This window comes from Phasianus colchicus, chromosome 2 (assembly GCF_987193195.1).
Source record: "Phasianus colchicus chromosome 2, bPhaCol1.hap1.1, whole genome shotgun sequence".
Taxonomy (NCBI): domain Eukaryota; kingdom Metazoa; phylum Chordata; class Aves; order Galliformes; family Phasianidae; genus Phasianus; species Phasianus colchicus.
The window spans coordinates 54,456,471-54,482,230 of NC_143437.1; the positions used below are offsets into that span (position 1 = coordinate 54,456,471).

Sequence of the window (25,760 nt, forward strand, 5' to 3'; positions counted from 1 at the left end):
AATCTATGTGGATATGCTGAGTGTAGCTGGTGAAGTGTAGGGCTTTAGTTAGACATAATGCAAGGATGATGTCAGCTGGCTGAGTTCTCCAGCAGCTGGAGCTCCAGCAGTTCTTACAGCAGGGAAGTTAGATCCAAAGCATACCTGCATCACAGTTGCTGTGTATTCGGCATGCCTCCCTTTCTGAAACTGTGTACCTTGCTGCTCACTGAATTGCCAGCATACAGAACAGTACAAAATGCTGACTGAACTCATTCATGCATTCTAGACAGTTTGCTTAAACTTAGTAGGCAGAACTTTCTGAGAACTTCATGAGTGCATGAACTTTCAGTTTGATTTCAGATAACGTATGTGGACACTTCCTAATAGCTACGTAACACTTACAGGAGATGGCGAAACTAGAGTTGAGCAGGAAAACAAACCTATCCAGCACGATGGAAGAGCTGAGGAATTCAGCTCAGGTCATGGAAGTTTGAATGGAATTCCTTGGGTGCAAAGGAGATAACCCAAGTACCACAGGTATCTGAAGTAATAATGAAACATTTCAGTGAGAACTAAGTTAAATTAGAGTCTATTACATATATTTTAGATTTCCACAATCTGCTGGATCTTTAACTTAAAAGTTTATACCTTTTAGTGGAAAAATTATTTTCTCTTTCACAAGTTCCACTTAGATTTTGTTGCTAATAAACCCAAGGATGTAAATACTATTAAGTACAAAACAGCCTGCTGCATAATTGTTTCTAAGCAATTACAGATTATATCGAGCCATTCATTGAGCAGAAACAGTTTTTTCCAAGACACCAGCTTCCCGTACCTTGAAATTTTATTAGTCTAAGAATTTCATGTACCATATGTTGTAATAGGAGACTAACTGCAATTGAACAAACAACTTTCTGATATATAAGTGAATGATAACCTGATTTTAAATGTGTTTATCTAATGAGATAGTAACTGTAATTTACAGCACATATAAAAACTCCCACTGTTACTCCTGGTGCACCTTTTGGCTAAAAAGGGTGATGCGCTGAGATATGCTAATGAACATCGTCTTGGTTTTTACCAAGTCAGTAATAAAATTTGCATTCGATATTGTGCACAGTAAACTGGGTTATTAGCCTTGAAAATGAGTCTCATAAAATTTAAATATAGGCTTAAATCATATTAACTGTCCTGTAGGTTTTCTGAGAGGCTTTAAAGCATTGTGCTCTCGTTCTATAGCACTGAGAATGCAGATGTCATTTTGCCTTCAGGGGTGCCCAAAATGTGAGCTCATCAGAGCCCATGGGATGAGCACAGATCAGCCCCTTGCTCCCCAACACCCAGGGAATGAGAGGTCTGAGGAAACTGCAGTGCTAAGAGAAAGGAAAAGGGGAGAAGGAGATGATCTGGGCACAGAGCCCCAGTTCAGTGGCAGAGAGGAGCCTGCTTCTGCCAGGCACTAAGTGTTCCTGCACACATCAAGGTTAGGGCTTAAGTGCTTTAAAACACAGTGCAAAGCTCCATCTGTTTTGAGAGTGTGGTGGTAAAATTATTAATCATTAGGATTTGAGAGGCCAGGCTAAGAGATTTATCGTGACTAAAAAATTGTTCTCTGCCAAATGATTGTGGAGACCCAACCTGTAACCAAATGCAGGAAAAAAAACCCACAAAATTACACAATGCCATGAAATGCTGTATATCCATTGAGGGAAATGACAACTCCCAAACCGGACACTCAAGAGGTGTACTGTGGCTGAAAGAAATAAAGAATACTCTTTGCATATCTGTGCAGGGTCTTCTGTTACGACACAAATGCAACAGTGATAACGTTACAGCCCAGTGAAATACTCCTATGAAATCCCAATTCTTTTTAGTGATCAAAGGAAGAGTGTCTGGGCACTGTGCGAAGCACTGTGCAAACTGCTCCAAAGGACAGTACCTGGACTGGATACAAGGATGTAGCACAGAAGTCTATGAACTTCTCCAGAAATGAATCCAAATGGCTGACATTACACTTACTTTAGTAAGGTGTGATATAATATTTGTACACGGTATTGTTTTTGACCACTAGCAAAGTGAATGTGGACAGCAAACAACAGCAGCTTTGTGTCAGAGCACAGTGACCACCTGCTTGAACAGACACAAAGTCCATCTCATCTCTCCTCTTTTCTGCAGTAGTGACAGGTCCTGGTGCATTGGAAAAGGAATGGGCAGAGGTAAGGGACAGAGACTGCACTGCCTTCAGGGTCAGTCTCACCCCAACACTGGGAAATAAGAGGTTGCCTTAAGGTCTGAAGAATGAGACTGAATATGCCAACCACTCTGCCCTTGGCATTGATTATTAATAGCTCTGGATATATTTTATAGCCTTACTATCACCAACACTTTTTTATTTTAATGCAGACAACATCACATGTCTACACAGCAGCACGCTTCTCTCCCTTTTGCTCCACACTGAACAAACTCTGTATGGTAACATGAGGACCCTGTGGCATGTCACTGTGCTAGGCTGGCTGCCAAGAGCCCACGGGCGTGAAAAGTGAAGGAGAAAAGAATAAAAACAGAAAAGACTCAAAACAGAAAAGACAAGTTAAACATTCTCCTGACCATGGAGAAGGGAGGGTTCCCTGGCAGGGCAGGAAGATTTCTCCTGTAGGTGCTGCACCTTGGGGCAGCTCACATAGCCCTCTGTCTCTGTCTGTTCCAGCGCGTTGGGATTTGGCAGGCACCCGAGCTGCATTATGTGGCATTAAAAGAGGTTGACACATCCTTTGGCTGAGACATCTCTCCCAAATGAGTCTTCCCTGTTCAGCCTAAAGAAGAGGAAGCACCAGGCTGTTCCCCCATGTCTTGCTGCTAATAGCACGGCCCCACAGACCACCTAGCAGGTTCTTCCTCATGCGGCCGGCTGGCTGTGAGATATTCGCCTCAGTATTCCACTTATCTAAAGCATCCACAGCGTTTCTGGATAGAGAGTTCCCAGGAGAAAAATAAATGACCCCAGCTGTAATCACAGCCTTGCCTTTGGTTTTACCTACTTCTGGCTGAATGCATTGACTTGTACTTGTCACAGAGCAGTGAAGCAGAGCAGAGATGTAGGAATCACCTTGCAGATTTTCTCTTGTCCTGCAGGCTACCCTCGTGCATCCTCAGCATTTGGAGGGCCCTGTGCATTTCAGCCCTCAGAACTGGAATGCTGTTGTCTGTACCAGCATATTCCGTCCTCATTGTTTCCATGTAGTGTAATAACACCAGTGCTGACAATGGTTTATTAGCTGATTTGTAGGGGTAAATCAGGGGTAAATTGAGACCTCCTTTAGAAAGCCTCCAATTCACAATGCCAAGATATGCTGAACACAAAAACTCATGTGGGGGAAGAGAAAGGATCAGAACAATACTGACACTGTGTGGAGCAAGGTTATATATGCAATCACGCAATCTCATGAGGTCTGTGCAGAAGGCACAGCATGCAATGTGGTGGAGTGGGAAGTAGCACTATCAGCTGTTGTGTTGGCTCAGAAGCATGTAAATATTTCTGGGAAAAAAAAAAAAACAAAACCAAAAGTAAAATGTTATTCTTTGTTGGGAAGAGGGAGAATTTAAGGTGGAATTCTGCTAGGCCCAAACTCAGTTTTCCAGTTTTGGCTTTACTCTCAAGAAAGAAAACAGAAGAGATAGTTGAAAGACAGAAAAAACATGTCTTGGTTTTGCTTGGACTGCTATTTAAACAAAAAAAAACAACTCTTTTACCATTTCTAGAAATCCTATTTGTTTTCAGTATTAACAAACACACTGTATTTTTATTAACTGTTTAAAACACGTGTATTAATTAATTTTTATAAATATTTGTATACGTATGTGTGTGTACAATATAAAGCTAGTCATTAAATCTACATTTGAAACTAGAAAGAGCCAGAATTTAGCCTGGAAGGCTCTTGGTTAAGAAGTCAGAAGAGTGGGACACCAAATGCCACAGTCTGGTCAGCGTGCCCTCACTTTGTGCTATTAACAGCCACAAGTGTTAAAATGAGGTGTCAAGCTACCGGTTGCACAGAAAAGCTGACAACAGTGCTGGGCTAGTTTGCAACCTTTAATTTCGTGTTTCATGAGGATTTCCGTGTCTAAGACTGTACTATGCTGGAAAAAAAGTATTCTCAGAAAATTTCAGCTAGCTAGAGGTAATGGAAAAACAGTCATATTCGTGTGAAGAGATAGATTCTTGTGTCTCCCTGCGTGGAAGCTGTGATAACCTTTGTGGCTATGTGCAGGTCATAGAGTAGAGAGGGTTTGAGGCTTAGGAGCTGCTGGAAATTCCTGTGGGTCTCTTGCCCTCTGCCTTCTTCCCTTGGAAACTGGAGCGCATAACAGCATGCATCTGTTCTTCACCTTAATTTGTAGCTGGAAGATGGGAGATGCATGTGCCTGGATCCAGGACTCGAGAAACACTCTTTGTCCCACATAGACTGTGCTGCTTTTCTGCCACTAATTTTATGCCCTTCGCATGGGGAAAAGAATAACAGCCACATGGGGAGAAGTTAGCAGACTTGGAGATAAATTCCTCAGGCCCACTCAGGAGGTGGATGTCTGCTCTGCTGGAGCAGGGGAAGGGGTGGGTCATTGCCCCGGCAGCACGACTTCAAGCAGCCGCGTGTGCAACAAAGCGAGTGGAGCGGCCACACATCACTCACAATGGCAGTCTGTGCAGCCCTGGCAGGATCTTTTTTATACAATAAAATGCTTGCTTCAGCCAAATGCAAACGAGCAGTTTGTACACATTCTGAAGAGGAAGCCTTTGTCTCAGAGATGAACAGGTTATAAAGCTCTAGAATTTGTAAATGTTTGCTTGATGCTTCAGCTCAGCCAGTCCGCGTTGAAAACAAACAAACAAACAAAAAAAAAACCACCTCAGCACTAAAATACTTTAAAGTACAGTTCTCCACAAAACTAGCCATAGGGAGGACGGGACTCATCAAACTGAAAGGGCTCTTAGATGGGGCACATCAAGCCGAAAGGCTCTTTGGATTGCCACCAGGCGCACCCTCTCTCAAACCAACCTGCACAGCTACTCTCAAGGCACGCAGGGCCATTTGGCCAAAGAAATGTTTGCAGGTATCACTACAGCATGTAGAGAGGCTCAATGCAGAAACAGGAGAACTCTGCAGCTGTGCAGGATGAAACCTAGTTGTTCTCAGCCAGGTGAGGATCTAGGGGCAGGTGCTGCCCACTTTGGCCCTGCCCAGTTCTGTTATGCACCCCGGCACCTGACACTTAGCTCAGCAGCAGACATTCTGGCCGGTTCCTCCCTTTGTAACAGACACAGATGTCTCTGTTCCTAACCCTGACATACGCACAGCATTTGCTGCGTCACTGGCTGCATTACACCACGAGGCAATACTTTGCAGCTGGAGCATTTTCTTTTTCTCACAGGCTTGCAGACAGAGGGTGCAAAGGAGCAGCAGATCACGCACAGCAGGTTTCTCAGCCCACAGGACATTCCTTTGAAAGCCCAATAGCTGTACACGCTATTTCTAATTTCAGCTGCAGTGATTTAAAAGGCATGAAGATTGGTCTCCCCTGAAGTTGTCGGGATGCCAGGCATCCCCTCGTGGGGCATGCTTTTGGTGTAAACTCTGCCAGGGTTTATGAGGGATCCTTACAGAGCAGAGGAAATCATGCTGGAGCCATGGGTTGATACTTCAGAGTGAATCCTTCCACTCACATAATCTTCTGTATGAAGCGAGGGAGAAAGAAGAAAGAAGGAAGGGAAGCCTCTCACAGAATAATTTCCCATATGTTTAAATAAAATATTAATTAATTATAGCTTTTCTGGCATTGGTTCTGCCTCCAAGAGAGAACGTGTTTCTCAGAGTGTCTCCGTGACCCGTTGCAGCCTGGTGCTGCCGTGGCTCTGCACTGGGTGCCGCAGCTCCAGCAGTGTTTGGAGGCGAGGGCTGCGGTTGCTGCATAGGCACATTTGGCCTGGGCTGGTGGAGAGGCTGCGTGTGCTGCTGCAGAGGAGCACACTGCCTGCCACTGTTGGGCTATTAGTATGGAAATGAGGCATGTGTGTGACAGGTGGCCTTACAACCAACACAATTAACTTTCTCCATTAGCTGACGCACTGACAAAACAGATGCAGCATCAATAAGCACCAAAAAACCCACAAACACTGAATAGGAATGACACGTTGCACACCCCTATTATTTATAAGGAGGAACAGCATAATTTCTTCGGGACACAGCGGCAAGTAGAAGGCAGTCAGGTTATTTCCTTACCTGATTATGATGCTTGCTCTCTAATAACCATGATCTCAGTCTTTCACTTTATCTGAATATCACTGCAGAGCTGTCATGGCTCTGGGCGATACCCAGCAACCCCGAGGTTTGTCCCAGCTGTGGGAGGGGAGCACTCAGCCCTTCTCCATGATTCCGCTTGTCTGAGTCAGCTGAGCAGAGGCAGACACCAGGCCTGTGTGGGACAGAGCTGCTTTTCAGCCCCATAGCTGGGAGTGGGGTGAGGATCAGCGGCTGGGACAGCTGTTCTTACCCCAGTGTGAGTTAAGAGGGCTTGGCCAAAAATATTGGGTTGGGGAAGAGCTCTTGGCACCTTAGAATCATAGAATTGCTCAGGTTGAAAAAGACCTTAAAGATCATCAAGTCCAACCACAAGTCTAACCACTCTACCCTAACTCTAACATCCCTCCACTAAATCATGTCCCTGAGCACCACATCCAAACCTTCATCAGAGGAGCAAGGCACACTAGCTCTAAAGAAAAATGGCAGCTTAAATATTGGTTGCTCATAAGGAAGAAATGGAGAGGGGGTTTGGATGGTTTGGGTTTTCAGTTCCTCTGCTTTTTTTTTCTGCCAGGCAGTTACTCCTGACAGTGTGTGCAAATCATGCTGGGGATTTGAGTAAGAGCAACAACTTGACTTGTCTGAAATGCTGAACTGTAATGTTGTAACAAAAAATGTGCATAACAGCCTCCTTGCATCAGCTGGTGCCTGGTGAAATATTTAGAGATTCACTGAGTAACACCCTTGGCACGTGTTATCTCCCATCTCTCCCTGGCTTTGATGCTCTAGGCCAGTGTTTTCCCAGGTTAAAGCTGTTAAAGATCCCATCTCATGTTCTCCCAGTAGAAAAATGTCCTGGAACAAAGCATTTGCCACCCTGGCAGCCTGCTGATGTGTGGCACATAGCTCCAGTTGGGGCAGTGTGTGAGGAGATGAAGCACCTGGCCTACAAACCCAACCAGCACGGTCCTGACTGAATGCAGCTGTGCTCCACTGACCTGGGCAGGAGTCAGCACTGCATGGGATGTGCTGGCTTTAGGATGAGCTGCTGGCTATTAATGGGAACAACTGAAATTTCATCTGAAGTCTGGACTTAGAATCTATTTTCTGGCTACATTTTACAGGTGTGGATGCGGTGATAGGAGGATTTTTCCTGACAAGACTGATGGCAGCAGGGCCTGCACCAAATTCATGGCAGAAAGCATAAAATTTTACTTAGGAAAAAGTAACTGTCTTTCCATAATAATTACACGAGCTGTTAATTTTATTATTTTGTGTGGTACCCTGGGATGTGCGCCATGAAAGACCCCGCTATTAAAGCATAGATTAATTGACTGAATTATGGGACAGTCCAAGGCACACAAACCTACTAATCAAATTAGATGCCCTTAGTTACACATCTCCCTCTCCCTTCAATGCAAAGCCCATTTCCAGCTGTGGTGTGCAGGTGCCTGGACTATTTGGCTATGTTGTAATGACTCTAATGTCAATAAATGCTGCCTGGTCCTTCTGCTCTCACACCAACCCACCCACGTGACCCACTAATATCTCTTAACAGGTAAGTGATAAGGAGGTGGCCTAAATGGGGATACCAGTGTGACGTGGTACAAAGATGGCTTAATGAGAAATTCCCATTTTGCCACCTCTGTGATGAAGGAATTGCATCCAGGTGATTGACAGAGGGCTGCTTCTCAGCTCAGAACTCTTTCACCCGTGGCAGGAGTGGCTGTGACTTGGCTGTGGGCACAACATGAGTTTCATGTTCCTGTTTCCACTCACTGACAAGCGCAATATGAAAGACCTCATGGTGGAGAGGAGTTTCCTCTGGTGGGATTTACCAGTGTTACAGGTGTGATTTAATTGTGGACATGCTATGAGCAAGCATTTTTAGAAGGAAAGGAGGATCTTCAGAAAGTCGTCCAAAATAAAGAGAGCTTTATTTCTTTTTACCTTTAATTGTGACTATTTGCTTGTGTAAGCAAATAGCCACTTGTTAACATGCATATGTGGAAACATCCTTTTTAGTAAATTTTCTTAGCAAAAAAGGTCAGAATTAAAACAATATTCAGCACTACTTGGATATAAATAATTGTTCTCATATGTTCCCTTATCTAGAATCATAACATTTTTCTAAAAAGCTCTCTTTGTTTGTTTGCCTTTCTTCATTCCCACAGTACTTTTTGGGTTGACTTTGTTAAAAATGAGCAAAACTTACTGGACAGTTTTAATGCCAAGTCAGCAGAAAACTGGGGATATGAGTGGGTTTGTGAATGTATAGATCAGTCTTCTGTTGTACATATTCATGTATCTGTAACTGGTATTTTCTCATTTAAAAATAGAAAGTCAGATGTACGTATATATATATTTTACAACAAAACCAAAAATCATTGAACTGCCTGGCTGTTTACTTGATTACATAATAAATGACAAGTTCTTAGCATGAACTTAGTCACTGCTACTAAAGCAGTCTATTTCTGAAGAGGAAATCAGATGGTTATTCAAAGGAAGAATATTTTCTACAGATAGTTGCCACAAATTGATCCTAAGTAGAGAGTTATTAGAAGGCAAATGGAAGATATCTGCTAGTCCCATTCTTCTCATCCTTTGACCCTTGCTTAGTTTTGTGTGTGTTTTTCCCCCTATCCATCAGTAAGAGAAAGAAGAGGTATCAGAATCCTAGACTACAACAAGAGAAAAAAAAGATACTAAGAAATACTAGATCTTGGTAATCTTTTAAAATCTCAACAGGGAAATGCTTCCCTGCAGGTGCACTTCAGTGAGCAAACAAGGAGAAGGTAGATTGACATAGGCCTAAAGGAGATAGAGGGACTTCTGGAGAAGCAGTTGGCAACCAGACGGGATGCCCTGAAGCCTCATAAATGGATTAAGTGCTTGTTTGTAGGGAACTGCATTGCAGCCTCCGGTCAGTGCTGAAGTCATGAGATTGTGAGAATTAGGGCTGCAAATCTTGATCTTAAGCCATTAACATTAAATATGGAGCCTGTTTTGACAGACAAGTCAAACAGTGAGGCTGAATCATAGCAAAGAATATCTTTATAATAAAAGCTCTAGGTGATTTTTCCAGTGTAAGAAGAAATGGATGGAAATAAATAGCAGGTAAATCTCTTCTCCTAATAGTGAAGTGAGGCCTCTTCAATATGTATTTAATCTGTGGAACCATTTCTTACAGGATGGTGTGCTGCCAAAATTTTACTGAAGTTCGGAAAGCCACTGAGGGGGAAATCATACGAGGAAACACAAGAAAATCACAGTTGTTAAGAATAACCTACTGCGGTATAGAAGTGCACACAGAAAGAATATTGCATTTCTGTTCTCTGTCCCTTCTTTAAACACTAGATCTTGGTGACTCTTGGAGATGTTTATTGATGTAGATAGGTCTTGCTTCTCACCCTGGATGCTCATAATTATGCTTTCAAGTTGCCTTTTCACAGTGCTTGGATCATAATAAGTGCACAGTGTTTGAGGTTTGCATCTAATTCAGGGTACCTTTGAGGAAAGAAGAAGAAAATGGAGTCTGTGATTCACTTACGTGAGTTCATAACCTTTATGTCTCTCAAGCAACTCCTCCACTATAGACAGAGTGATGAATGGAGACACTCTTAAAGTTCCATTTCTTTCAGTCTCAATTAATTAAAGTTGCATTGAGTTACAATCATGAATTACTTGTAACTATAGAATCAGAAAGATTTCAGATGTGATCATTTAACTTCAGTTACAGTGTCTTCTTTGGAAATAACTGCATGGGGAAGAAGTCAAAATACTTGCTCCTCTTTCATTTTAAGATTGTGCAATCTTTTATTACTTATGCATAAACATATTTATATATGCCTATTTTATGATATATATATTATATTTGCACGTAATTGTCAGTTATATATATATATTTGATTATATATATATATATTACATTTAAAGATTGCAAAATCAAAAGATTACAAGATTATAAAATGTACCCTACTAAAGTTTTTTTAGGTACTGCAATATAAGGCTTGGATAGGAAGGGCTAGAAAAGATTCATGTAGTGGTAGAAAGGGGTAGTATCAGCTATGCTGCTTTCTTTCAGATAATTTGTATGAATGTGCAATAGCTGAAAAAGTGGTGAGTCTGGACTGCCAATTGAACACTGATGCAAAGCCTACTGAAGTCATCTGAGATTTGACTTAACCCAGTTGTGTGAGGAGCACTTGCTGGTTTGGGACAAAAACAGTTCAGAGCCTTTTTCTAGCATGAACATGAAGGAAGGCTTTTGTTCCATTTCCAGCCTCTACTTCCTCCTCTCTCAGTATTTATGTCCTCCCTGAGACTATGGGACAGTATCTTAGATTTACAGTACCTACGACCGAGCTATAAAACACAAATGTCTGTGCATGTCGAGTAGCTGAGGCTTTCTTTTCTGTCATGCAAAATAAAAGCTTGCTTAAACTCGGAAAGCGAGAGGAAGTAAATGGAACTAATGGGAAAGGTGCATCAGTGTGACCTAACTCCATTGGTTTAACAAGGCTAAAAATGCATGACTCAATTACACAAGAGTTAGCTAATGAGGAATGGGGAATATGTTACAGTTTAAAACAAATGGCTACTAAATGAATTGGGTGCTGCCTTTCAAATCCATGCCATTCAACAAAAACCTGGCAAGACATTTTCTTCACAGGATATGAATCATCCGAAATAAAAAAAGCAAGACTAGGGCCACCTACATTCAGAGTTTGTACAGTATGACCTTAAGGCCCAACATCTACCAGAAGTTGAGTAGCAAAAGGCCAAGCTCCAAAGAATAAAAGGGCTTACATCAGTATTAAATAATTCTCTCTTAGAGATGCAAATTTCTAATTAGTTACTGTGGTAACTGTAGAGGACTGGAAGTAAGCCCTGCACAATGAGAATGAGAGTTTACTTTTTTGATTTACTGCAGGGCTGCAGTAGTTGAGGGAGGGCTGAGAGGGGGAAATAAATTCATTGCTTTTAACATGACAACAGAATAAAGTGCAGCAGAAGAAGTGACTTTGTTTTGTGTGCTGCTGCGGCTGCTGCTGCTGTGGCAGATCCCAGAGGAGCTTTATGTGACACAGTCTCACTTAAAATGTCTCACAAGGAAGTGTAAAATGCTTTGTTTATAAACAAGTGACTTTCTCAGTGTCCTCACTTGTTGCATCCCTACACAGCTCTGGGAGGGGGCTTCTCAGGCCTGGCAGGAGCTGAGGTGCCATCTGTTTGTTAAATGACCAAACAGAGGTATCCCAATTTCAATGTGTAACGTTTCTGAGAATTGAGGTACCCTAACCCAGCTTATGCACCAGAAATGTCTTGTTGAAACTCTCAGGACTTTATAAATACAGAATAGAAATCATTTAAGTAGCATTTTACGTTGATTTCTTTTCTTTTTTTTTTTTTTTACTTTTTCCCCCTTTACATTGAATTATCTAGTTTACATCTGTAGCATGTAGGAATGTGTGGCCTCATCTTGCATTACCTGGAATTAAGAGGAAGCCAGCGACCTACTTCCCACACCCCTCTCCCATTATTGTATAACTATCAGAACTGTAGATGCTCCATTCCTCACAAGTTGAGGCAACACACACCTTCAGTTCAGGGTAGTGCATATTACTAAGGAGCAGTAGCAAATCCAGAAAGAAAATCAACAAATAGACTTCTTTATGCACTGATGGCAGTACTTGTTACATCAGCAACTGAAACTGTGTGAAATGATCTAGATATGCTCTGTATTTGAAATAAGCAATCCTGATCCGTGTTCAGTGGTTCAGCTCAGGGCTAGCTTGAGCAGGGAACTAAGAATACAGCTAAATAAATATAATATAGGAAAGGCAAGCAAAAAATGTTTGTATTGTAATTCCTATATAATACAATTTATTCCCTTCATGATCTGCTCTCTTCCTGCTTCTGATTTAAAAGAACTCACGTTTGCTCGTCTGCGGAGCTTGGGCTGGATGAGGATACGAAGCATCACTGGAGTGCCAGTCCAGCTCCTCACACTTCTGCTCATTGTCTGCAATGTCCTGGGAATTCAGAGCAGTGACTGTGCTCATCTCAGATGCTTACAGAGCAGCACTGAAATGTCGACATTGCTAACAATTTTGTTTGTAGGAGAAAAGGGAGGGAGGAGCACAAACTGACATGACTTGCCTCTTATTTTGCTTGCAGTTGTAAAGAGACACACTATTTCTTTTCAGCTCTGGCCAAGGAAATCCACCTGTCTTAGCCAGCCACCGGCAGTGAGTACTTTGCCATCTGAGCAAGGAGATGTCAGGAGGAAAGAGACTGAAAGCACTGGTCTGCTTGATAGATGGACCACAGCCAAAACAAATAATTGGTGCATTGCTGCTCTGTAGTAGCTGCAGAAGGCTGGTTTGGTGTGATTCAGCATAGGCATAAATACTGGCTCAGGCAGCGTGGGGAAAGCATTCTTCCTCTTTGCAGGTCACACACTAGTGGCTCTAAATTAATTGTGATTTGACTGTGCTCTTGTGTTGTCTCTACTTTCATCATGATAATGCCCCAGAAGTTTCTAAAGCAAGATACTAGTAATGCTGAAATAATAGGAAGCTGCCGTTTTGATTCTAAATATTTTTTCAGAAAATAAAAGTGCAGGAGAAGGAAAACAGAAAACTAACAATTGCAACTCTGATTTTATCATGGGAAACCAAAACAAGCAAGAAATACTTTAAACTGATCGGCAGCATTTTTATAAGCATGATTTAAGATCAGCAGAATTTCAGGATGAACAGCCTGAACTGTGGCTGCTAAGCGCTGTCATTATGAAACCCATCTCAGAGGCCAGAGTTTATTATGCACAGTTCTCTATAGCCTCCTTACCTTTGTAACTAGTGCCAGAGTGGAATTTGCCCAGATGCTCCTTCAGTATTTTGAACAAGATCTGTGCTGGGCACCATCTTCTCCTATCTCATTACCATCTCCTGGCTGTATTCAATCTTTTAATCAGCTCTTATCAGAGATGTTAGCAGTCCAACTCCTTCTCCAAATGGTACATGTAGCCGAGCATACAGGGCACAGAAAACACCCTTCTATACATTTGAGTTACCTATCATTATGAAGACATTTTTGGAATAGCCCTTTTTAAAGCTTCCTGCAGGTCAGCCCTCCCAGCAGTTCAGCAATGTCTCTGCCACCCAGGGCAGCCTGTGGTAATGTTCTGTTTTCAGCTGTATTTTCCCTGCCCTTCAGAGTGGCACCCAGAATGTCCGTCAGTCCCTTTTGATTGCTGCCAGAGAATAAACATTTTTAGTGCACTTTTTTTGTTTGTTCCTTTTGTACCAAGTACTTTCTCTACTACTTTGCTACTTTCTTATTACTTTCTTTATTCTTACTTGCATTTTCATTCTAGCAAAATACTGAGCAGGTCACACAGCCTCATCCAGAGGGAACTTAACAACATAGGATCATCATTTGGATTCCTCCAAAAATGAAAATTCAGCTTTGAGAAATCTGTAAGGATAAAAAGGTTGGGCCAAATCTGCAAAGAAATGCTTGTCTGCATTCTTTGGATCCCTCCAGGACTTTGAAGAGCTGGCTTCAACTGAGGTGTGATGACAACTGCTCAGTTCGAATGTAATGATATTCCCAGGGAATGATTCCATCAAACCATTATAGATCAAATCATCCTAGATGATTGAGCCATACAGCTCTTATCTCCTTATGACCTTCCTGATGACTTTCTCCAGGCATCTGCCCTTTACATAAGAAGCACGTGGTTCAGATTATACAAAACTCACACTAATCGAGCACCGTATGAAAAAGGATTTTTGCCTTCCTTAGCTTATAGTAAAATGGCAATCTTAGCTAAACAATGCAGCTGGCACACAAATTGCCCCTGAGTGAGAAGTTTTAGTATTCATTTATTTTTTTGTTTGATAGAAATAAGAATAGATGCACTGTTCAAAATACACTTGCATTCTGGTCTAGTATTGGTCTAGTATTGAATGATCTAGTATTGAATGTGGAGGTTGGTGGTCCTGCATGTGGCAGGGGGGGTTGGAGATTCATGATCCTTGAGCTCCCTTCCAACCCTGGCCATTCTGTGACTCTGTGATTCTGTGATTCTGTGATTCTGCATTCCAAATGCAAATGAAATTATTAAACTCTCAACATAAATTCTGTCTTATAAACTATTAGTCAATAATCAGTTTAAAATACTCCATCAAAAGACTTTTTTTTTTTATCCTATTCTGCTGATTTAGCTGCATTGACATCTTTCCAGTATTTATTCAGGGTTCAACATTCAAATTCAGAACATTTCTGATGGTATGAAAGAAAATCTCTGACTAGCAGATCTGCTTCCTCAAAAGCTGGAGCTCCCAAAGCACTCAAATCCTCAGCAGTTCATTTGGATGACTGGCTGAGTGCCAGAAAGCCTTGCTATCTTTAGCTTTCATCTTCTTCTAGTTTCTTTCACAGTCCAGAATTTCAGGATTCGTGGTACCAGCCTGTCCATCAGATGTATTACCTAGGAGTCAGGATTTAATTCCCTTTTGTTTTCTATCAGAGCAAAACCTAGATATGAAACTCCCCATGAAATGAGGTTACTTTTCTCTGACAGGTTCTGCTCCAAAAAACTTGGCAATATGATTTTCCAAGGCATATATGAACTTTGGGAAATATATCTTTGAATTCTTCCTAGACTGATATGAGAAATAGCTTATTGAATCATTTCTACTGAGAAATTAAAGGGAAATAGAAGAAACAGATAAGGAAAGAATATAAGTAAAACTCCAGGGTCATGACCTGACAAGTTAAAATTAAGTCTGCTTTCTAAAAATGAGTTGAGGAGGTTTTATTTGAAAAACAGCCTTAAAGTGTTGCAACCCTGCAGGCTTGCAGAGGTGGAGGTGGTGTGGATGCAAGAAGAGAGGATCGTTCCTCTCGCAATGCTAATGGCTTTACTACAACTGTAGAGAGTGATTAAGAATAAAACAACATTTCAACCCGTTTTCCTAAGGAACCTTTGCTTAACGAACAGAAAAAAAAAATAAACCAAGACAGTAAAACTCTGAGGAAACAAAGGAGGGGAACTGCCAGCCTGTGAAGTCCTAATGCTCATTATATCTGGTGCATGTTTAGCTTGTAAGAAGGGCTTGGGGAGGAAAGTAATTTAAGCAAACCAACCTGGGCTGTCTTTTCATTCTTTGTCATGCACTGCTGTTGTTACCTTTAGAAATCCAGCAGCGGGGCTGGTTGTGTCCTGTTTTAGTGCCCTTCGTAAAGCATTCCCTTTTCACCAGCTCCAATGGCCCCATTGGAGTGGCCATGACAATGGATGTTCATTTTACCGCTATAAAAGGGTTTAATGATTAAAAGGCCGCACCATTGCACTCAGCCACAAAACTCATTCTTCCACTTCTGTGGAGCCCTTTGATTCAAAATGTTCTTTTGACAGGATCAAGAGTGGTTTTCATTCTGTCGGGCAGCAGAAACATCTGCATTTTTATCCTCTGCCTCCTCCTCAGTGCACATAGTTAATGTGTAATTAATGAAACATCCCTTCTCGGAGTGGCACACAATCAGTGTAGGTCTCCCACCAACCTCGCTCCAGCTCCAGTAAAGCAGGTTTGCTTTTATATCCTTGTACTCTCATTCAGAAGTAGTAATAAACCCAGTTCCAGGCTTATCTAGCCAGCTTACATCTTAATCTTTCTTTTTTTTTCCCCCCTCTCTCTCTGTCTCCTCAGGGAAAAGGGATGAAAAAAAGAATGACTTCTCTTTCTTTTGGGTTATCCGAGCACATTGGGAGGGGGAAACCAAACACACCGCAACATTCAAAGCAAAACAGAAAGAACAAGAGGTCCAGGGAAAAAGTCCCCTCCTCCCTCCTTTCCCTGAAAAAAAAATAATAAATAAAGACCTTCATGAGTAGTCGAGCAAGCTGAAAAGGCAGTTGAAGCACAAGAAGGATTTCTAAGCCCTGTAGGGTAGAGTTCTCCTTAGCTCAAGACATATGAAATTCAGCCCATAGGATGTCTAGAAAAGTATTCTGTCCTCCCACACAAGAGTAGCCTCTTCACATATCCCTCCATTTACAGTTTGGGAGGCCAGGACTGTGCTTGAGAGCTGGCATTAATGCCCTAACAATTGTCAAGGCTGTGGCTGCATATTTCATAGTGATTGTTGAGTGTTTCACCATTTTATTTACTTGCATAAGCTTTAGTAAGTGTACAATATTTACAGAAAGATGCAAGATGCCTGACATCATCATTTTCCTTGGTACGCTCAAAGTTGACAGAGCCATGGCCTCATCCAGTCTCTTTATTAAGCTTTGTTTTCAGAGCAACTATGTAGAACTGTGGAGGAATGTACTTCTGAATTTGCTCACTTCTAATGACCTGTCAATCTAAGTAGACTTAGTTGGATTACAACCTACAAGCAACTCTCAGGTAAATTCTCAGAGCCACACTTATGCAGCAGCTCTAGGAAGTAATGCATTGTGAGTGAATTGCCATCAAGGGTTTCCTACACAGAAAAACAAGACAATGCTAAGATAAGTAGCAGATGAAAAAGAGAAATGTTTGGCCCCATTTGGCCCCCATGTCCACCCGCAGTGATGGAACCTGGAATCTCTGTGAAGTCCAGGATTTGTAAGCCACACAGGAAGCTTTTAAGTTTGTCTGAGTGTGGAGATGTGACAACTGTGATGTCTTTCAGCATCACATGGCTGTAACAGAGGAAGATGAGAACTTTCTACTCTAAAGAATTTCATTTCAGGCCAGTAGTAAAGCTGCAGCTGTAGCTTTGGAGAGTGTAGTATCAAAGAAGGTTATCGGCTGCCTAGGAAAATCATCCATAAATGAAGTCTGGTTCGTCCCAAGCTACTTAAAAATTCAGGTCAAATTTGGGAATTATTCATATCTAGAAAGAAGTTTAGAGGTTAAGTCACAACACTCCCTTTTCCCTCTGTCCTCCGGCAGGAGATAGCCTCATGTCTAAGGATCCTGCCTACCCAGAGGTGGTGGAAGCTACAGGTCCTTCTTTCTTTTAAGACTTATCATTCCTGTGCTTCCCAGTTTTTAGGACCATGCCCTAATCATCCAGCTCCACTCTCTCTATAAGAAATTTACTTTCCATCTGTGAGCATCAAAAAAACCTAAATGAACAACATTCATAGCTAAAATCTGTGCACACTGAAGGGGTTCAGGTTCCTTTTGGAATTAGCCCTGTTGGAAGCTTTCCCCTTCATGCAAGTGAGAAAGAAAAGGAGATTCCTTCCCAGATGCCCTCCTGTGAGCCTTTTTACTTTCCCAGTTTCAAAGAGTTCAAAATGATTGCACAAAGCATCACCTGATTTCCTACAGTAACAGTCCAACAAAAGATGCAGTTGTAAAGATGTAATGCTGCAAATATTTCTTCTCTTCTGTAGAATCACAGCTAGAAGGAAGACCTGCCTATGAAAAACCAAAGAACTGATAAAAAGGAGCTGGTATTAAAATGCCCATTCAGTATGATATTCAACAGACACAGAGCGGTTTTCACTTGTGCCAGTCCAGCTCTGAAAATCCAAGGAGATCAGTAGAATTATTCCATATTTCCTTCCACATATACATTTGCAGCAAAAATTTGTTTCAAGACAGGTATTTTAACAAGCCTTTATTTCAGTCAGCTAGCTTTTGTCTACAAATAGCAAGAATCAAGCTTTGGAGCAAGGCAAGAGGAAAGAACATCTTGCACCATGATTCTTTGGGCCAAATTCAACATGTATAGCTCCCACTGAGACCAAAATACAGGCAACATTTGTTTCCAGACAACAAACAGTTTGTCTGTTGTTATTGAAACAGAAAAAGTCATGAGCTTTCGAGCATTATTCCACTGGTCAGGCTTGCCAGCTCAACTTGTGTCTGGAGATGAGAAATAATTCCATTAAATTATGTATTTTCTATTTCCAAAATTGTGTATGTTGCAACCAAAGACACTGGAGATAGTGGACTGATGAAAATAGGCACGTTCACTTTGGTTAACTTTGCTGAGGAATGTTGGCTGTAGTTGTGTTTAAATCATTAGCTTCCTACTCCTTATAAAAGAAGCATGTCCTTCTGATCCCATGCCATGGGAATGTTGGTGAGTCAGGCATTCCTGGGACAGTCATTGCCCTCAGAGATCTGCACTGAGATATATTTGAGTTCTGGCCAGGGACTGGAAAGTCCAGAGCAGCTTACCAGATTGCTCAGAGAAAAGGGGCTTCAAAAAGAACTTTTTACTCTTCATTCCAAAGTGTGAGTACAGAAAGAGTACAATGTTTGCTGTTGGGATTAGTCTCCTGCTGTGTTAGCCACATATGAGCACACTGAAAATTGGCAGCATGCAAGGGGAAACCCCTCAGCTTGCTGCACCAGAGCTAAACACAGGGTAGATTTGCAAGCACCAGAGCAGAAGGTGTGTGAACCATATTATTGTCTCCTAGCCCAGAAAGAAAACAAAGCAAAATCACATTGAAAGGAATGGAAACCAAAGATCATGTAGAATGGAAAATATTCCCCATTTCAAATGATAGAAGAAAACCTTTAATACTATAGAAGGACTGCTTAAAGAAACTTACTGCACAACCATATATGCAGTGAATTAGAATTTGTGCTGTAATGAAAAAAAGATGATTCAGATTAAAATTATTTTAGAGAAGTTTTCAGTTCCATCATGAAGTAACAGGTTAAAGATTTCTATCAGTTAGACATCAGCTCTCTCCTCAGCTTAGGAAGGACTAGAGACACGCAGCACCAGTCTTTGCTTACACAGACTATTAGAGCATAACACAAAATTGAAGAGTTGCTCTGCCTAGTGTGATCTAGTATAAGGTTTTCCTTGATATCTACCTTCCCTCTTATGTCCTTTCCATGACTAAGGAGCTTCTCCAGGAACCTGTTGTGTTTCCAGTTCTAAGAGCCAATTTTGACTTTCCAGGGTATCTGCTAAAGAGAAAGCTATATACACATGGAATGAAATGCTCACCTTTGACACTGTAGGCTTGGTAACTTTTGCCTCTGTGTTATTCACAGCTGCAAGTGAGGGGCCTTAGTTCTTCAGAGCAGGCCAAAGGCAAATTTTTGCACCACAGAATAGAAGGAATAAAAGTGTGCCTATGGTAGCTCATGGCAATGATGAGAAGATAGATAGGTTGAACTAGGCAACTCATACCCTCCTCCACAGACAGTGGTGACTGCAAGGCTATCTAGTTCAGGTGACAACAGTCTTCCACATGGACCCATGAAATGGAAGCAGTTTGCCTGAGGAAATGAGGATGGCCAAGAGAAACAAGACCAGACCCATTAGCAGAAATGACAGGGAGCTGAGTGGTAGGAGCAGCAGCAAGTAGAGAGAAGTGCAAGAGCTGGCCTCTTCCCTGTGCCAGCGTTGGCAGCAAAAGAATACAATGCAGCACATTTGGACAGGAGCCCATAAACCAGCTGCGAGAGACACAGTTTCACAATTACAATTTTTATCCTAACCTCTTGATTGAAATGAACACCAACCTCCAAACAAAACTTTGCCAAAAGGGTAGAAATTGCTGTTACGTGTCAGTTGACCACAAATGAAAGCATCTTAATATCACCTGCAGATTGTTCAAGAAACATTTAGATGTGGTATTAAGGGACATGGTTTAGTGGGGAAATATTGGTGGTAGTTGGACAGTTGGACTGGATGATCTTGGAGGTCTTTTCCAACCTTTGTGATTCTATGATTCTATGATCACCATGCCACCTATGAGTTTCTGCAGTAGTGTTTTCTCAGTAGTGTTTAAATATGGATCTAATTTGAGCTTAGTTTGCAAATTAAGTAGCAGATTGGTCCTCAGGTCTCATGCTGCCACTTTGGAGAAAAGCAGATTGGAAATTTCATTCATATACTGAAAGTTGCAAGATACAAAAGTTGCAAGATTTATTCTTCATTTTGGGATAGGGAGGTATGCTATGAATCACTAAACTGACACTATGATACAAATTGTGGCAGTGGCTTTTAAACCATCCTCTCTTCTAATTTTGGTTACAGCTCTACGTCTACTGCCTATGTCAACACAGTGATCTGTGTGACACTGCAGTAAATGAGAACAATAACTAATCTGGTTCAAAAATAATCCAGAAGTACTTCAAAGGAAAATATGAAAAATGTATATATTTACAATTCTTAAATAAGAAATAGCCATGTTACTCAGCACTTCTGCAGGCTTCACTGTATGGAGCTCTCAGAAGCTCAGAGCAAAGCTGGTATATCAGAGCCTGTATTTGGTATCTCTCAATGTATTGGTCTCAGTCCAGGACTGCAAGCTGTAAAGCAACCCCAGCTTGCTATCAGATGATCTCTTTTATTGTTGTTTTTTTTTATTATTATTATTATTTTATTTTTAATGCAACATAGTTTGCTTAATACAAGGCCGATTAAATGTTTTACTTAATCCAACCTGATTGTTTGCTAGATGCAGTCAAACTACTGCACTGCCATGAACTTCCACTGCTTACACTAAGCAATAAAGGTGTAGTGATCTGGTTGTCTGTGTTTTTGTTGTTGTTTCTTTTTTTTTTTTCTTTTTTTCTTCAGATCTTACAGACCCTGTGGCAGCAACTGTTGTGCAAGACCTCAGTGTACAGCTACAAGTCCAAGGTTACCATCAATTTTAAGAGAAGCTTGGGAAAGCAGAACATTTGTAGCAAGTAAGTTCAGATTTTAAAGTCCTACAAAAAAAATAATGGCTACATACATATTTTCCTGGCAGAAAATAACTTGCTTTAAACACTGTGCTTCGTTGGTTGCCCTATCCTACTTGAAATGGTTGCAGTTGTGAGTTTCATTTTGCTGCTGTGGGTTCATAGGTCTGATTTAATCGTTCTTCTTTTTCAATACCTAGCTGCTCGCATGCTCATTTAAAATGTTGATTGCCTTTCCTTGACGTTTTGGCTTCAGAAACATGCTGTGGAATTTAAATTCATCCCCCTCCCATGCTAATGTTGACATTATTTGTGTGTAAACACATTACATAGGATAGCAGAAATGTAAATGAGATTTCAGTGTTGAGTTGATTTATAAACAGACAGTCTCTTAATTTATGGAAGTCTGCTCTGTGTGGTTTGGACACAATTAGAAGCATATACTATACATAGGGTACCCTTCTGTAACACGTTCAGAAAGAAGAAATGCAAAATGTATAGCATTACAGCACCAAATGAAGATCTTATTGAGCTTCAAGATGCTTTGAAACATGTAATTGCTAACTTAACTCTGCCTGTGAACTTGTCCTCATTAACTCCATAATTAGCAAGATCTTGTTTGATCTTGGAGTTCATTAGACATTGCAGCTGGAAGATTGTTTCAGTTTTAGCACATCAGAATAGACAATTAAAGTGATAATAGAGAATCAATATCCTTTCCCTGTTTCTTAGATTTTTTTCAAGGTTGACATGTGCCTAATTAAACCAGGTTTGAAACAGTGAGAAATTAAAAAGTAATGTTGTTGCATTTACTTTGGTTTAACAGGCTATGTGAAAGACTATGTGAAATATGCCCTGGGACACACTTTCTACCTGCACAATGAGTAAATGGAGGGGCTGATTTCAGATTCAGATGCAGACTTTACTGGAGATTTTGTATACGTTCTACTCATGTCCCCCATACTGACTAAGCCATATGCAAATCCCCTTCCCACCTTTTATTCTGTGTCCTGATCAAACCTAATAGTTCACATTAGCTTCTGTTCCAATATCAAGAGAAAAATGTGCTGAGTTATTTACATGGCTCTGACTTTTCCACAAGCCCAAACTGATGTGCTTTTGTCCTCTAGAGTGGCAATCTGATTCTCCAGTGCATTTCAGGACCTCATGTGCAACACAACAGTAAAACTGGCATTGTTGCTGAGATCGTCTGCAGCACGTGCAATCCTAAATTCACTCCATTATGGGGCTTTTTCCTTCTCTGCTTTCCCTGTAGGAAGTAGGCTGGGATTCTCTCAATAAGTGGTTTCCTAGTAGTTGTCACAGCCTGGGAAGCAATGCAAACTACAGCAAATAGTGGTCTCAGAAACTCCATATTCAGATGAACCTAATTCTGCCTTTTGCTCATCTTCCAACTGGCAAGAAACTGACCTGTAATACATTTATATACATGTATCATCTGTATCTCCTTCTCCTGTGACAGAGGGAGGCTCTGAGAGCTAACACTGGAAGAATATATAGGAAATTTCAGTGAAATTTCCCATGTAATGAAATGCAATAATATTCTACACACGATTAACAGGATTCAACATCCTCCTACTATGTATGTGATCTTGCCTCTATCCTTCATCATTTTCATTAAACAAACACAGCAAACTGAAGATACAAATCATGTCACTGAGAGATAAATGGATAATGAAGGGCCACTGAAGCACTAATCCAACTTATCTCACCTTTGGCTTCTTGAATTTGTGTAGATTGCAACAGCACAAAAAAGTTCCAAATTCACCCAACTGATTTCAGTGGTTCTCCTTCAGCCTACAAGGTGCCACATCTTTTCATTGTGTTTGAAACCATCTGAATCTAAATCTTTAGAAGATATTAATGCTTCACTGATTTAAAGTGAAACAGACTCTAACTGTTGCCATCTGAGACAGATTATAAAAATAGGGTCAGATCCCTACCTGGTGTGAATCCATCAAAGACAACAAAATGTGAGGTTCCTAGCTTATGAAGTCTGGATATAACACCCTTGCTTTCCTAGAGTACTAGGAAAAAAAATTGAACATTGATGTGCCAAGGTGATGACTGTTCACATAGACAGCAACGTCTTGATGTCCTTCATCAATGATGTACTGCAGTGCACATTCTACAGATCTGACTGCAAATGAGGACTACTCTAGTGGTAGTAAACTACTCTTTTGGACAGCCAAGGGGCAGGCTAAGGCTGTCCCCTGCACACCTGCATCATTCTACTCTTCAGGATGCTGTCAGGCAGGAGGACTCTTTGACACCTGGCATATGAAGCCCTTCTAGAAACATTTTTTAATTCTTGTCCCAACTTTGAGCTAGTTGTGCCCCATGTCCATACCACCACCCAGAACAACACAGATTTGCTTTTGCTCAGTGTAAAAATCCACGTAAGTAATTACCTCACTTGTACCACTACCAGCTATCATAATGAATGGGTTGGAGCCATATTGTTTCTTAATGGCTTGTCTTAGTCGGTCAGAGTGCCTAAACAAACATTTAACTCTTTGCCTTCAGGGACTATGCTGAGTCCCCACACATCAAAACTGAGCTTTGCCTGCTGCTGACACAGCACTTCTTACCCAGGCAAAGAGCATGCTGACCAGGTTCCCTAATTGAGGGAAGTAGGAAGAAGGAGCCCTGCATGAGCCCAACACCCCATCAAATGCTCAAGCCCCTCAGCCACTCTTCTGTCTGATCTGAGAGTCTTGGACCAAAGCTGCAGCGTCTGATGCACGAACTCAGATGCGATTGATCCAAATCATTTATTACAAGTTCTCACATCACTTATATACCTTCACAAGTTTTCTTTTTCTAGCTTTCCCATCCACCCCTACAACTTTCCTATCCACCTTTACATGTCAACAGAGCATTCTACAAAACACTCTTCAACCATTCACACAGGCACTTAACCAATCAGAGGTCCAGAGGGTTTAGGGACTGAGGGCCTGGGACCAGGCTGAGGGGCAAAGGGTAGAGTGAAGATTTAAAAATCTTCTCTGACATGCTGCAGCACTGCTGGCAAACTGCATTACAGGAGCTTCCTGAGCCAGAAGTGGGTGCTCCCATGCTCCTCACAGTACTGTCACCAAGGAACCATCCTTCTCTGAATTTTTCTGATCCCTATTTGCATCCAGTGGGAATGAGTTTCAAAGGTTATCCATGTGCTGCACAGGAAGTATTTTCAAAAAAATGAAAGTAGCTGCCTTATAGGCAAGTCCCTTCTCTTCTCCAGCTGGGAAGAAGTATGATGCAAATCTAAAGTAAATGAACAAGTGTGTCAGCATACCCTGAGGATTTTCTTTGTTCTGAAGGGCTGGGCCCTGTGAAGCCTTTTCCTGTGGCAGCCCATAGGACAGAACTCGTGCAGAGACAGTACAGGGCAACAGCTGCAGGGAGGGCAGCATGGCTGAATTGGATGAGATCGTGCATGAAATGTCAGAGGTGTCCCTTCAGTTCCAAGCCTAATAACATTTCTTCACATGAACTGTGTTTCTGTAGCAAGTAGTAAAGTCCACCTAGCTTCACCACTGCTGAGTTAACTAGCATTTTATCACACATGGCAATACTGTTCCCTGGAATGTTCAATTTTAATGAAGCAATTTTAGACATTAGGAGGGTTGGCTTAGCAGCTTTCCAAGAAAGCTTCTCATTGCTTTATGTGTGAAATGTTAAGGATCTCTCCTTCTGTTGTACAGCATTCAGGAGGTCCACATGCTGCAGAAATGGACCGATTTTGGGATGCTCCATACTATCTCTAAACAGCAGGTTAATTTCAGCTGACACTTATTTATGAAAGCGCAAAGTCTGCTGAGGTAATAAAAAAGTCAACTCCTAGGGAATATATAGCCTTAGATTTTCTTACCTAACATGGTTTTATCTAGAGATTTATTGAGAAAAATAAAGATTTGGCTGGCAAATAATGTCATCAATTGCTCCATATTTTAAAATCTTTTGAAAGTATGTACAAAAAAACCCAAAACAGATTAATTTCCTTTTACAGTACCTACTGCAGTGTATAAACACACTTTATTCAGTGACCAGCCAAGGCAATGTAAATTAGGACTCTGATATTTGGGAAATTGACAAGGCTAATTATATATTTCAATTATATATTCTGAAAATCCATAGGGTTTGTTGACACCCAGGTGAATGTTCGTTTTAACTAACGGCCTGGTCAAACTCTGAGCTGTTGATGCTGAGTGGTGGCCACATTTTCCTTGTAAAAGACAGAAAAATTTCTCATCTCTGCCCTATTACCTATGTATGATTAGAAGCTTTGAGACCTGAAATCAATTTTCAGAGAGACTGAATGAGTAATACAACTGGTAACTTGTAAGCTGACTTCTTCTCTGCTGCCCTGTGAAGGTTTTGCAAAGACATCTGCTTACATGGCCTGATTCTCACTTCTGAGTGGAGTAAAAGGGTCCCCCATGACACCAAGAGCTGTGCCTTTGACTGGGGCCGGGATCACAGCTCCCCTCATATCTTTGTGTCCGGGAAAGGACAGAGCTGTAGCCCACCATTCCCTAAACAAATCTGCCATTCAGAGCAGCGAGGTGGGGAAATAATGAAGTCAGCACATTAGTGCCTAGCCTGCTGAGCTCACACTGCTGAAAGCTGCCAGTGGGTGAATTTCCCAGCATTTGGAAACTTTGTCTCAGTTCTGTGGGTTTGCTCAAGTGTGCGATGGCTGTTTGCAAGGGAGCTTTCCCGCTGGGTGGGTTTGCTTTCCTCCTGGCAGCTCAGAAAAGGTGAGAGATCTCCTTCATATCTT

The 25,760-nt window shown here is 41.5% G+C and overlaps 1 long non-coding RNA gene across 5 annotated transcripts in view; it reads left to right on the forward strand.

The window, feature by feature from the left end:
• Positions 1 to 22,772, forward strand: part of LOC116240632 (uncharacterized) — a 40,551-nt gene extending 17,779 nt beyond the window's left edge. Inside the window, exon 5 of one of the 5 annotated variants that reach the window (XR_016464340.1) lies at positions 20,847 to 22,772. This is a non-coding gene — a long non-coding RNA (uncharacterized LOC116240632). The other 4 variants (XR_016464338.1, XR_016464341.1, XR_016464342.1 and 1 more) reach the window with 4 other exon arrangements.
• Positions 22,773 to 25,760: the final 2,988 nt, after the last annotated feature.